The 13,240-nt window shown below is 43.6% G+C and overlaps 1 long non-coding RNA gene across 1 annotated transcript; it reads left to right on the top strand.

Annotated features, from left to right (window-relative positions):
- The first annotated feature begins 1,058 nt into the window (after positions 1–1,058).
- Positions 1,059–11,032, top strand: LOC309344305. The gene is made up of 2 exons (XR_014157676.1): positions 1,059–1,270; positions 9,861–11,032. It is a non-coding gene; the product is annotated as an uncharacterized lncRNA (long non-coding RNA).
- Positions 11,033–13,240: the final 2,208 nt, after the last annotated feature.

Here is a 13,240-nt window from a genome sequence, read left to right as displayed (position 1 = left end):
TGCACCAGGTCAGCGGCTTCTTCTCGCACATAGGGAGAATAAATGGGTTAGTTGTAGTCTCCTTATTGAGCTAGTTGTGTGGGAAGGAACTTTATAATAATCCATCACAAATAATCCAGCTATCTTATCATTGATTTCTCAAAGCATCCCATCCCCTCCTATTTAGATTTAAAATGGGCTCACGAAACCTTGGAACAGGTGTTCACATTTCGATATCTGATTGCTCCTTGCAATCTTGAAGTTTCCGTTTGCCATCTGTAAAGTGGAGATAATAGCAACCTGTCTGTCAGGGTTGTTGTAAATCATCCAAAGCACAGAGGTATGCAGAACATTTTGTGGAGAGAGTGGGCTACGTCTTTCCAGGGGAAGGAAAACTCCATTCCTCCCATCTCAGCAGTGTGGTGTAGTGGTTAAGAGCGGTAGACTTATAATCTGGTGAACCAGGTTCGCGTCCCCACTCCTCCACATGCAGCTGCTGGGTGACCTTGGGCTAGTCACACTTCTCTGAAGTCTCTTAGCCCCACTCACCTCACAGAGTGGGAGAGGAAGGGAAAGGAGATTGTTAGCTGCTTTGAGACTCCTTCGGGTAGTGATAAAGTGGGATATCAAATCCAAACTCTTCTTCAGGATCCTCAATTCTGACTTTGTCCCACACAATGCCTTAGCACTCTTGTATCTTCAAGAAGAGATGAGTGAATTTGTCAGTTTGGGTGTCTCTTAGTTCCTTATTTTTCCCATTGAAATTTCAATTACCAACATTTACAGACCATTTTATGGATTTTTTTTTTAAAAAGAAAAAGTCATTATGAAAAGTCATCAATATTTTTGTGTGAATGGCTCCTGATGTACACACTTTTGTGTGCATTTTTGCCTCATTTACAAATTTTTGCAAAGCAATTTCCCATAGTACAATGCATTTTAAAATGTTCTTTTCACTAGTATATGCATTTCAATGCAAAATTTACACTAGTATATGCATTTTTGCACACATTATTTAGCCGGAGGACTGCATTGCAAAATTCAGAGAATTGTGAACTTTGATGGGCTCCTGTGATTTGGTTCACACATTGTTTCAGAAAATTAAAATTGTGCAGGTTCACCTTTAATTGTGAACTAAATTGAATTTCTTTTCCCCTTCTGTACATCAAATTCACCTACGCCAGCTTGTCACTATTTTAGAGGACAGACTAAAGTGCATCCTGGAGCTTTGGGTTTGTGCAGTTAAAGTGGATTAAAGAGCTAATGGAAAGATGTATAAACACTCCACAAGGTAATTGGGATGAATGCATGACAAACGCTCACTAAAGACTGGATATGGTCTAACCTTCACGTACGCAAATCAGGATGAATGCTCAATAAACATGCTGTATTTTTTCCTCTTTGCTCTGTTCCACGTCCCTTTGGGCAGCTGAGGATTGGTACGATGCATGGCTTGCCTCTGCTGCTTTTTCTGAAACTGCCCTTGGGCTGGGCATAGGAAGAGTGCAAAGTGTCAGAAATGCATCACCTCACATTCTACCAGTGCTTGTGCTGAGAAGGGGGCTTGGCAACACCTTCTCCCATTTAAACTGTCCAGGTCACTGCAGTCTTGGATGGGGTGCTGCTGATCATACCACCACCTACAGAAGTCCATCTGGTGCTAATACAGACGAAGGCCATCTCTCTCCCAATGCATACCTCTTCCTAATTAAATCAGGCAAGTGCTAACGGTGGGCATACCTGCTGAAGGCACACCTGTTCACCTATGCTTTCTGTGACCTTTACTATTGATTAATACCAGTTGCTGAAGTCCTTGGTCATTGTTATGAATTTACTGGTTTTATTGGTGTTTATTTTTATAGGATATTGCTATTTTTTTAATATTGCACCAGCCACTTTGATATTTCCTTTGTAGATGAAAAGTAGCACAGAACTAGGCGTTGAGTCTAGATCTTGCAGTGCTTTAGAACAGGAACAGCCTCTGGATAGGCAAATGAAACAGTGGATGTGCTTTCTGCAGTCAAACCAAGCAGCTTGGAGTCCACTGGTCTGGAGATCGCTGGAAGAAATATATGCGTAGGAAACTGCATTTCACCAAGTCAGACCATCTGTCTACCTAGTTCAATATGACCTACATTGACTAGAAGCGGCTCTCCACAGTTTCAGACAGGGGACATTTCCAGGCCTACCTGGAGATGCTGGGAATTGAACCAGGGACCTTCTGCATGCAAGGCAGATGTTGTACCGCTGAGCTACAGCCATTCTACAGAATGAGCATCATGGCGGAACTCAGTCTTGAGGCACGCTGATTTATTTCCACAGAGCTCAAGAAGGAAATATTCACAACAGAGTGACCCTCTTATTTGTGACTACAGTGGTACCTCTGGTTGTGAACGGGATCCGTTCCGGAGGCCGTTTGCAATATGAGCAGAACGCAACCCACGCCTGCGCGTGCGTGAGTCGCGATTCACCGCTTCTGTGCATGCGCGTGACATCATTTTGCGCATCTGTTCATGCGCGAGCAGCGAAACCCAGAAGTAACGCTTTCTGGTACTTCCGGGTCACCGCGGAATGCAACCTGAAAACGCGCAACCTGAAGCAAACGTAACATGAGGTATGACTGTACAGCATGAGGCTTTTATTCTAGACTGTACACAGCATTGTGGGAGGAAAAATCACTTCTGTGTAGTCAGTAAGCATAACTATGAACTGAATGATTTGTGGCAAGACTCCAGAGGTCATATGCTGGTGCAGGGACTCTATCCTCTGGTGAATTTAACTTGGTCACAGGACAATCAAAATGAAAAGCTGTTTGACTGCTATTTGATTCCACAAGGTACTGTAAGTGCATCAGGATATCTGGGGCTTGCGTTTATTTTGCGTATCTGTCCCCTAGTCATATACATTAAATAGAATCAAGACTTCTGCTTTACACTAAAACAAACCTATTTTCTTGTGGGATTTATGTATTTGGCACTAGACACCCCTGCACTGCACAGCAGGATTATTATTTTTTTATCACTCTATTTCTTTTTACTGACATCTGTTTTAATGCTAGTGGCAGGAAAAGAATGTAAGAAGTGGCCCTTATACCTGAGCATTTTACAGGATCTTAAAGCAATAAAAGCAAGATTGGATGCCAAACAGTGTATGGTTTATGATGCTAGTGGATCAGTCCTTTGTTAGGTAAATTGGGTGGCGCTGTGGGTTAAACCACAGAGCCTAGGACTTGCCGATCAGAAGGTCGGTGGTTGGAATCCCCATGACGGGGTGAGCTCCCGTTGCTCAGTCCCAGCTCCTACCAACCTAGCAGTTTGAAAGCACGTCAAAGTGCAAGTAGATAAATAGGTACCACTCTGGCGGGAAGGTAAACGGTGTTTCCATGCGCTGTTCTGGTTCACCAGAAGCAGCTTAGTCATGCTGGCCACATGACCCGGAAGCTGTACACCGGCTCCCTCGGCCAATAAAGCGAGACGAGCGCCGCAACCCCAGAGTCGGTCACGACTGGACTTAATGGTCAGGGGTCCCTTTACCCTTTACCTTAATATTGGTCATATGGCAGGAGATAATGGTTGGGACTGGGATGAGGAAACTGTGACTCTCCAGATGTAATTGGACTTCAACTCCCATAATCCCTGACCATTGGGCATGCTGTTTGGGACTGATGGGATTTCAGAGTCTGACAACATCTGGAAGGCCTCAGGGTCCCCAGCCTTGGGTTAGGAGATGGTTAGAAATCTCCCAATGCATTTGTGTGAGGCACCCATCAGAGAGAAGGTGATATTCCCTCTAAGTGAGGGCAGGAAGAAGATTTGTTTGTTTGTGTCTGTGTGTCCCATCAGCCCCATCCACCATGGCCAGTGATCAGGGATGATGTGAATTATGGAAGACGTCTCATTGGTTATCCCTGTGCTACTTGATTTAAGTCAAATGTTTTGGCTGCAGAACAACACACAGTGGGAAAAAAAAGCTTTTCTTCATTGTTTTGTTTTGTTTTTTAAAAAGCAAATGAACAGCCCAAATTGGTTAGTTCTTCACATTTACCCAGTTCCATGTTTTATGGAGGAAGGGAAAGAAGTGCTCAGCCTGTGCATTTATTCAGCCCACTGCCTTTTGTAATATACATTGTTCATTTACAAATGCACCCATTGTACAGATGCGTATGGGAATGCAAGTTTCCACCAGGGAAAAATCTTAAAATTCATTTCTCTCTTTCTGCCAATTTCAACCCGACTTCTTTCTCTCCCCCCTCCATTTATTATTATTTTTGACATGCATTTACCTAAGAGGAACACAAATATTGTTTTCCCCACCCTGCCAGCTAGGGTTGAATTGCTTCCCTAGCGGATCTCGATTTCCCTGTGAATTGGCAGCCATCGATACTGGACAAATCACCGCTTAGTTCCATGGCTCATAACACTCCTGAATAAGCCCAAGCTGCTTATTCAACGTATCTGACGAATGTCCCCAAAGAACACCTTACAGGCTGGTTCACTACAGCTCTCTTAGCAGCAGAATTTGAAATGAAACATTTGTTATTAAGCCATGAGTGTTATTTTTAAGGCTGCCAAAAGCTGAAAACGGGCATTGGAGATCTCTGTTGTACTTACACAAAACAATGAGGGTCTCACGCTGAGGTTGTTTACTGCTTTGCCTCATGATATGACAAGATGGAGTATCGGTTGGGAAGAATATAACCCACCCAGCCCCGGCGAAACTCTTTTCTCTGTAGTGAGTACATACAGACATAGAAAAGGACCGTTCCTGAAGTGACACTTCAGAAGCAAGTCTCTCCGCAGCAACTGATTTAATGGGCCATTTGGGAGAAATTGATGCAGCTTTCAATAGATAACTGATATGGCTACTTAAAAAAACAAAACAAAATCCCACCACACAAGCTGGTGTAAGTACTCCCAGCATACAAAACATTCCTGCTAAATATATAGCTCAGTAGTAAATATATACTGAGGTAGAGGTGCTGTAAATACCTTTAGGTGGCAGTGATTAATATAACACCTAGGTCTGTAAAAGTCAAGAGAATGTGGAAGGAACTGTGTGGATTAGGCGGTAATAGTCTTAAACATACCATTTAGGGTATATACGCCTGTGTGTTTGTGTGTGAGAGAGGAGGGGTCCCTCAGAGTTTGGAAAGCTGTGCATTCTTTTTTCAGACACAGACTTTCCCTGCTTAGTTGATTGAGAGGCTTTGCACTTCTTCAAAAGACTGGTGCATTCAGTGGACAAGACTAATAGTGGGTCCAACAGTCAAGAAGTCAGGAAAGTGCTTTCTGCACATGATGTAGAGGGAATACTACTGTGACTGCTAATTTTATACCCCACCCATCTGGCTGGGTTTCCCCAGCCACTCTGGGCGGCTCCCAACAGAATATTAAAAACACAACAAAACATAAAACATTAAAAAATTCCCTAAACAGGTGTCTTCTAAAAGTCAGATAGTTGTTTATTTCCTTGACATCTGATGGGAGGGCGTTCCACAAGGTGGGCGCCACTACCAAGAAGGCCCTGTGCCTGGTTCCCTGCAACCTCACTTCTCTCAGGAAGGGAACTGGCAGAAGGCCCTCAGAGCTGGACCTCAATGTCCAGACTGCATGATGGGGGTGGAGACGCTCCTTCAGGTGAGGGTAGATGACAGTGCTATCTTCTAGGGGTGCTCAAGGGTACACAGGGCTGGCACCTTTTCCCCTCCCCAAACATTAAAAGTGTGGCCCTTACTGTAACAACTGCAGTAAGTGCAGATGGGGCTCATCAGTCTGGGAATGTAGCCCATCTAGGAGAAGGAAAACTCTGATCCTAAACTTCCACTGCCTTGCGGGACATCTTTGAGAGAAGAAATGGCTAAAGTGTATTATTACTATTAATAACAATTCCTGCTATATGTACTGTGATTACAGTCTCAAAATATCCATAACAGTGGTTCTCCAAACTGCTTCACATATTGTGATAAGGTGCATAACTGTGGTGAATATTATCATGTGTTGTAAACAAGTGCTCACTTATTGGTTCCAGTTTATAGTAGCTTCCAGATGCATGCTTGCCATGAGTATGAGATGTACCTCATGATATTTTACTGTGGTCGTCATAGAGATACACCTTGAATAAATTGGATTTTGGTCCCTGTTCTTCCCTGCCCCTCCCCTGGCATGCAAATATCCTTTGGTTTTCAGCCCTCTCAGGACTGGTGGCAGCTAGAGGAATAGGCATCTTAATATGTTTGAGTGAATCAGTGAATATAAGAATATTATACATTTTCTGTTCTTTCATAAATATTTGGTGCACAACTCTCCGATCACTGGGCAACCCAGGACACGTTTGTGTAAAGCTGTAAAACCTACCCAATAACTGGAAACTGTAAATCCAGAAATTGGCACATCAATGCTCATAAGTAAGGGCAAGACCTTTCTGTCAATGTTCATTTACAGAACAAATGCTGGGGGACTATTCTCAGCGGAGCTGTAAATATCCCCATTGTACTAATGTACTGGGAATCATTGCCCTAGGCTAGCGACTGTTTTTAATTGGAACTCTAGATTAGTGAAATCAGATGAACTGAGCAGCATCACAAATATTTTATATATTTGATGGTGCTGATACTATTAATAATATAGCAGTTTTCATAGACCCCCACAAGTACTGATTAAAATGCTTTGCATAGTTGTAATACAATAAAAAATACAATTAAAAAAGAGTTTAGTTTTCATTTAAAATTTTCATTTAAGCCTAAATTTAAAAGGCGGGGAGGAATTGGAAAAGTAAATAAACACCAAAGATGGCTGATTTGGGAATCCTCCAGCAGCACCTGGATTTTTTATTTTAAGAAAAACATCCTCCCTACTGGAAGTGAAAATGCTTCATGAATGGGAGTGAAGGAATAACCCATATATCCAGTATAGTAATGGTGGTAGAGGGGAAATCTCTGGATTGCAACCTGACAGCTTTATTTTGCAGTTACTTCTTAAATTATTATTATTATTATTGCAACAGACCCTGGCTTGGTGAGCAAACATGTGAAGACACTGTACAGTGGTACCTTGGGTTACATACGCTTCAGGTTACTTACGCTTCAGGTTACAGACTCCACTAACCCAGAAATAGTACCTCGGGTTAAGAACTTTGCTTCAGGATGAGAACAGAAATCGTGCTCCAGCGGTGCTCCGGCAGCGGGAGGCCCCATTAGCTAAAGTGATGCTTCAGGTTAGGAACAGTTTCAGGTTAAGTATGGACCTCCGGAACGAATTAAGTACTTAACCTGAGGTAACAATGTACCTGAGGGACGCGGGTGGCGCTGTGGGTAAAACCTCAGCGCCTAGGACTTGCCGATCGTATGGTCGGCGGTTCAAATCCCCGCAGTGGGGTGAGCTCCCGTCGTTCGGTCCCAGCTCCTGCCCACCTAGCAGTTCGAAAGCACCCTTAAGTGCAAGTAGATAAATAGGTACCGCTTTATAGCGGGAAGGTAAACGGCGTTTCCGTGTGCTGCGCTGGTGCTGGCTCGCCAGAGCAGCTTCGTCACGCTGGCCACGTGACCCGGAAGTGTCTCCGGACAGCGCTGGCCCCTGGCCTCTTAAGTGAGATGGGCGCACAACCCTAGAGTCGGACACGACTGGCCCGTACGGGCAGGGGTACCTTTACCTTCACCTTTAACATTGTACCTGTAAATGAGAACTGAATCCACACATCTGGAAAGCAGGAAGGCGAAGTCTTGCTATGGAGGCAGTGGAGGTTAAGGAAGAAAAAGCCCTGCTCCCACACAGAGATTGGACTCCTTGAGAGTTCATGGAAAACTTTCCAGCATACACCTGAGCTTGCAAATTCATTGTGCAATATGTTTAAAAAGGAGAGAGAGAGAAGTGCAAAGATAGAGGGAGTATTGCTCAGCCAGCCTAAACCAGAGCGTGTACCTGGACAGCTGGTACTTTTCAAAGTGCCTTCATTTTATAGCTATCCATCATGAACAAGGGAGAGCAGCCAAGCCCTGAATTGCAGAACTAGTACCTTGGGAGTGTTCAGCTGTGAAACCTGAGTTGGCAGCAAAGATTTGCCATATGAAAAATGCTCGAAGGGTTTCCCTCCCTCCCCTTTATTTGAAGGAAGCGAGAAGGGTTCACAGTCTCTGAATCAATTCCCAAAGAAGAGTACTGTAATTTTTGGCAAGGAAACATCCAACAGGATGTATTTTTAAACCAACAAGATCCCCTCAGAAACATTTTGAACTTTGGGTCTGAAAGCTTATGGTGATCAGTTAAAGAAGGTGATGAGTCTGCTGCTCACGTTACATTTTGTGCCAGGAAAATGTTTTACAGAAATATGTATATTGAGGGAACCTGCTTATGAAAATGTGTCCATTAGGAGAAATTTGCGCTAAAATCCTGAGGCATGTTCATGATGACTTTTTGAAGAAAATTCGAAAACTGGTGTAGAAATGAATTTAAGGTTGGAAAAATTAGAAAGCTAAATTGGAATATTCACTCTTCGCCAGAGTGGACCTGCCGATTTCTCCACTGCCCAGCAAAGAAACTACTGAGGGCAAAACAACATGTGATAATAGGCCTTTTGAAAAGGCATGCCTAAGCCAGAAGGATTTTTTTTTGGGGGGGGTGCACAGTTGTGAGCCCCAATCCAGAATATGCTCCCAACCCAAAACTGGGAGCATGCGCCAGTTTCCCACTGAAAGCCACCACTGTGGCAGGGTGCAGTAAACAATACCTTTGCAGGGCAAGTAACTTGCAGAAATCTGTGTGATACTCGGCTGGAGATTGCCATGGTATCCGAATACTAATCCCCCCTTCAGAATGAAAGCAGATGATTTAAGTGTGTGGTGTAGTGGTTAGAGTGGTGGACTAAGACCCAGAAGGTCAGGGTTCAGATCCCCACTCAGTCATAAAGGTGACGTTCGGCCAGTTAAAGTCTCTCAGCCTGACCACAGTCACAGTCTCTCAGACTAACCACAGTCTCTCAGCCTAACAGCCTTACAGGGTTGTTGTGGGGAATAAATAAGGTGGGTGGGGAGAACAATGTACACCACCTTGAGCTCCTTAGAGCAGGCATAGGCAAACTCGGCCCTCTAGATGTTTTGGGACTACAACCCCATCATCCCTAGCTAGCAGGACCAGTGGTCAGGGATGATGGGAATTGTAGTCTCAAAACATCTGGAGGGCCGAGTTTGCCTATGCCTGCCTTAGAGAAAGAGGTGAGATATAAACGCAACAAACCAACCAACATTAAAAGGCTGCTTGCTATAACTAACATTTGGCCCTGGAACCACCTCAGACATATGTGTATTCAAGGATTTACTACTGAGGAGGTTGTTTTGCATTTGTTCACTCATGCCAGAGGGCAAATTGGGGAAAGCATGCGCATCCTGGGGAACTTCCATGCACCTCACTAAGGAAGCCAACCTTTCGCTTTGAGAATTACTGCCGTTAAGCCCCATAGTCGCCTCCAAACAGCAATTCTGATTTAATCAGGGTTCCGCAGTCTCTAAGTCCATAGGTAAATAAAGCAGCCGCTATAGTTTATCATTTATTTATGAACCTATTTGCGGCCGGTGTTTTGCATATTAATCAGCGGTTCTCCATGTGGCAATTCTGTATTGAGAAGAAAAGGCGGGGGCCAGAAATGGCCCGCTCCTTGCTATGTGACTTCTCTTGCCCCTGGATAATATGCAAAGAATTAGATTAGAAATAGCCTTATGAATAAATGATGAAATCCCAAGTTATGTATATATTTAAATGGCGGTGTCACTCTTGAGAACACATGGGAAACAGCTTCCCTACTGCCCCCCCGACCTGCCTCCACCACATCTTTTCCACCACGAGGCCACAACGGAAAACATCGTGTGTTAAAATGTGTTTGTCTTGCTTTAGGTGGAAAAGAAGCACAGAGCATCTGAGGTGAAGAAGACACCCTGAGGACTGACCCAAGGCTGCTGTTGTCACAGAAGACCAAGTCACAGGTCGGGAAGTGCCGGATGCTATTTTTAACCATGTGCCCAAAATAATGGGGTGTCAGAAGAAAGTCAATGAGTGGAAGATTACAGTGTTCTTGACCACAGATGATGAGGACAGAACCCACCACTGTGACACACACCAGCTTAGCATACAAAATATGTAGTGTCTCTTATGTTAAGATGAGAATAGTGACATGTTTCTTTTTAAAATCCACCTATGTATGGATATTTCCCAGAATGGGTAGCTGTGTTAGTCTTTTGCAACAAAAGCAGTGAAGAATCTTGTGGCACCTGAGAGACTAACACATTTACTTAGGCCAGGGGTGGGGGAGAAACTTGATTCTGTTTGCATTTTGATGAGAAAATACACAATTTGTACTTCTGCAACCAGTTACTGAACTCAAATCACTGAGGAAGCGCTGTAGCTAAGCAGCAGAGCACTGCTTTGCATGCAGCAAGGCCAAGGTTCAATCCTCAGCATTTCCAGGAAGGGCTAGGAAAGCATCTCTGCTTAAAACACTGGAGAGCAACTGCCAGTCAGTATGGACAATATGGAGCTATATGGACCAATAGTTCGATTTGGTATAAGGTGGCTTCTGTTAAAGAGATGTTTCATATGCATAACATGTAAAGTTTATATACACTGAGGTTTGGAAAAAAAAACTTATGTAAAGGTTTGCATTTGCAAAGTAGAAAAGTTTGTATTAGGCATGAGAGGTTTCACACTGACAAATGCGGCAGAAAAGGTTGAATGTTCCATTTCAGTCTTTAAGCTCATCGATGACTCATCCTGGAAACCTGAGCTTCAGATCTCTCACAACAGGAAGGTGAAACCTGAGACTTCAGCGTCTCTGTCAGCAATGGAGCTTGCAAGAGAAGCAGTAGTGGTTTCACTCTGCAATGATGGATGAGCAACTTGCTTAGGATCTCTCTCTCTCTGGGACTGGAGATGAGAAAGTTCTTGTACTAAATCAAGGACTAAAAAGAAGATGGGACCGCATTGCTTGCTTGATTAAAAGCAATGAGTTACTTTGTATCTTGTACCAGTTTTTCAGGACTATTTTAAGTTCAATAAAGCTTTGAAACTTTTCTTGTGATGGGGAGCCTTGATTCTGCACAAAAGCCAAGATCCAAATCAGGGATTCTGTTGCTGCAACTCTAACTGCCTCATATGTTCCTAAAACACAACTATCCTTTGAAATTCACAGACATCCGAATTTTGCAATTAAGTTCACCAACCAAATATTGTGTATAAAATGACAGATATTGGGGGGAAATGTGTTCAGAAGTGCATATATTAGTGGAAACAGCATACCAAAAGGCAATGCATTATGTTTGGGAGAAGCACTGGCAAAAATATGCATATTACTAAAAAAAAAAAGCATACAAAAATGGGTAGTGGGAGAAATTTGCACTAAAATGCTGACAAATTTTCAAAAAAATCCCTTTTTAAACAACAAGAAGTGTAAACCGCTGCAGTAACATGGAAAAACTGCTTTTAAGATTGGAAAAAATGAGGAGCTGAGAGAAGCTGCAATTGACAGTTTCTAGGAGTTGACAGGCTAGTATAGGGCACTAGGGATATTGATAATGATCTATCTAAGCCAGTGAGCAGGCCAGTGTAAGGCAAAAGGCTGCATTGTTTCATGATATAAGCAACCACCTGTATACAATGTGTGCAGGGGCCATGCTGGGAATTCAAAATAATGCCACATGACTCATGTAGCCAATCACAGCTAGCAGGCCTCCAGAATTGAGTCTCTGCTATGCCGGAAGTGAGTATTTGCTGAGAATCGCCTGCCTCTAGTACAGAGTTACATTGTTACTCGAAATAACTCCAGTTAATTTTCCTTAAACAATCACAGACTAAATTTGGAAGGAATGCAGATGCTTTTCCAAGTCTAATTATAATGGTGCCTGCAACACTGAGCTATTATTTCAAACAAGGACTACTTCAGCAGGATCCCTCAGATTGGGCCTCCCGGTCATTACTGTACCGCTCTGCTGGCTTGCGGACTTGGCATGCATGCTTTATGCTGTGGATTCAAACGCACCTTATTGCAACTGTATTAACTCCCCAAACTGCACAATAATATACTAGACGGAGAGTATTGGCCCAGAAAGTCATGCCCTGCTGCTAATGAGGGTTGTTCTCTTCAGACATTTTATTGCCCCCTGTTTCGGGATTCCTTAATTGCTTTAATCTTGGCAGAAATACTTATCTGGGGAGGGGGCTTAGGGTGAGGGAAGGCTGCCTAAACCAGCAAATCCGGAATCTAATGATGATTAAGCCAGAGACAACAAGATACATGGAAATAAGGGTCCGATACAAAGCCAAAAGGGGGAAAACTCACCCACAGAAACGCAGTATTTGTATACAGACTTTGCTTCTCTGATATCAGAGAAAGGCAGAAATGTAGTTTCTTCCAATTAGAATCCACCATAATTCTATGAGAACCCCTTATTTACCTATGAGGCTATGCAGTCTTTCCTCAGATTTTGCTGTCTATCAAATATATGCTTATGCTGCTGTTTATTGGGTTTGTTTTATGGGTTATTGCATGGCCTCTGCTGTTCTTTTTCCTGATTGTGCCATACTTCCTTTTGTAAGTTGCTTGTAGACTCCTTAAGCATTGAGCCACTAAAACATTAAATAAATAAATAAATAAATACATAATTCCCAAACAAATTTTGTTTTCCTAAAGCACTATTGGTCAGGAATTCTTACTTTTACCCTGTCATACACAGCTACCAAGGGACACAGGTGGCGCTGTGGGTTAAACCACAGACCCTAGGACTTCCGGGTTGGCGCCATCGCCGAATGGCGGACTCCCTCCGAGCTCCGGAGGGAGCCTGCTCGGCAGGGGTTGGGTCCCGCCGCGCCGGCGACGCGGGGACCCTCAAAAACCATGGGCGCAGAAGCCCATGGACCTGGTGACTCGGCGGGCACCGTTTGCGCCCCCCGACCCGTGAAGGAGCCTTTTTAAAGGCTGCGGAGTGGGGGATGGGGGGTGGCGTGGTGCTATGAGTCCTCCGCTTCCCCTGCCGAGTGAAGCCGCATGCCATTTGATGGAGAGCGCTGACTTCTTCCATTGAAAATTTGGACCAAAAATAACAACCCGTGAGTAATTGGAAAATCGGATTTAAAAGGAAAAAAAAATTTAAATTTGGAACGAGCGGGGGAGGTGCAAAAAGGAAGTCCGTCTCCCCCCTGCTGTAGAGGATTTAAAGCAAGGATCTAACAATTAAGATCGAGAGAAGAGTTTGTTTTTTATTGACAAAAGTTATTAATTTCAT

Source organism: Podarcis erhardii (assembly GCF_964252035.2).
Source record: "Podarcis erhardii genome assembly, chromosome: 6".
In the NCBI taxonomy this organism is placed as follows: Eukaryota; Metazoa; Chordata; class Lepidosauria; order Squamata; family Lacertidae; genus Podarcis; species Podarcis erhardii.
This window is presented reverse-complemented; position numbering and strand designations above follow the sequence as displayed.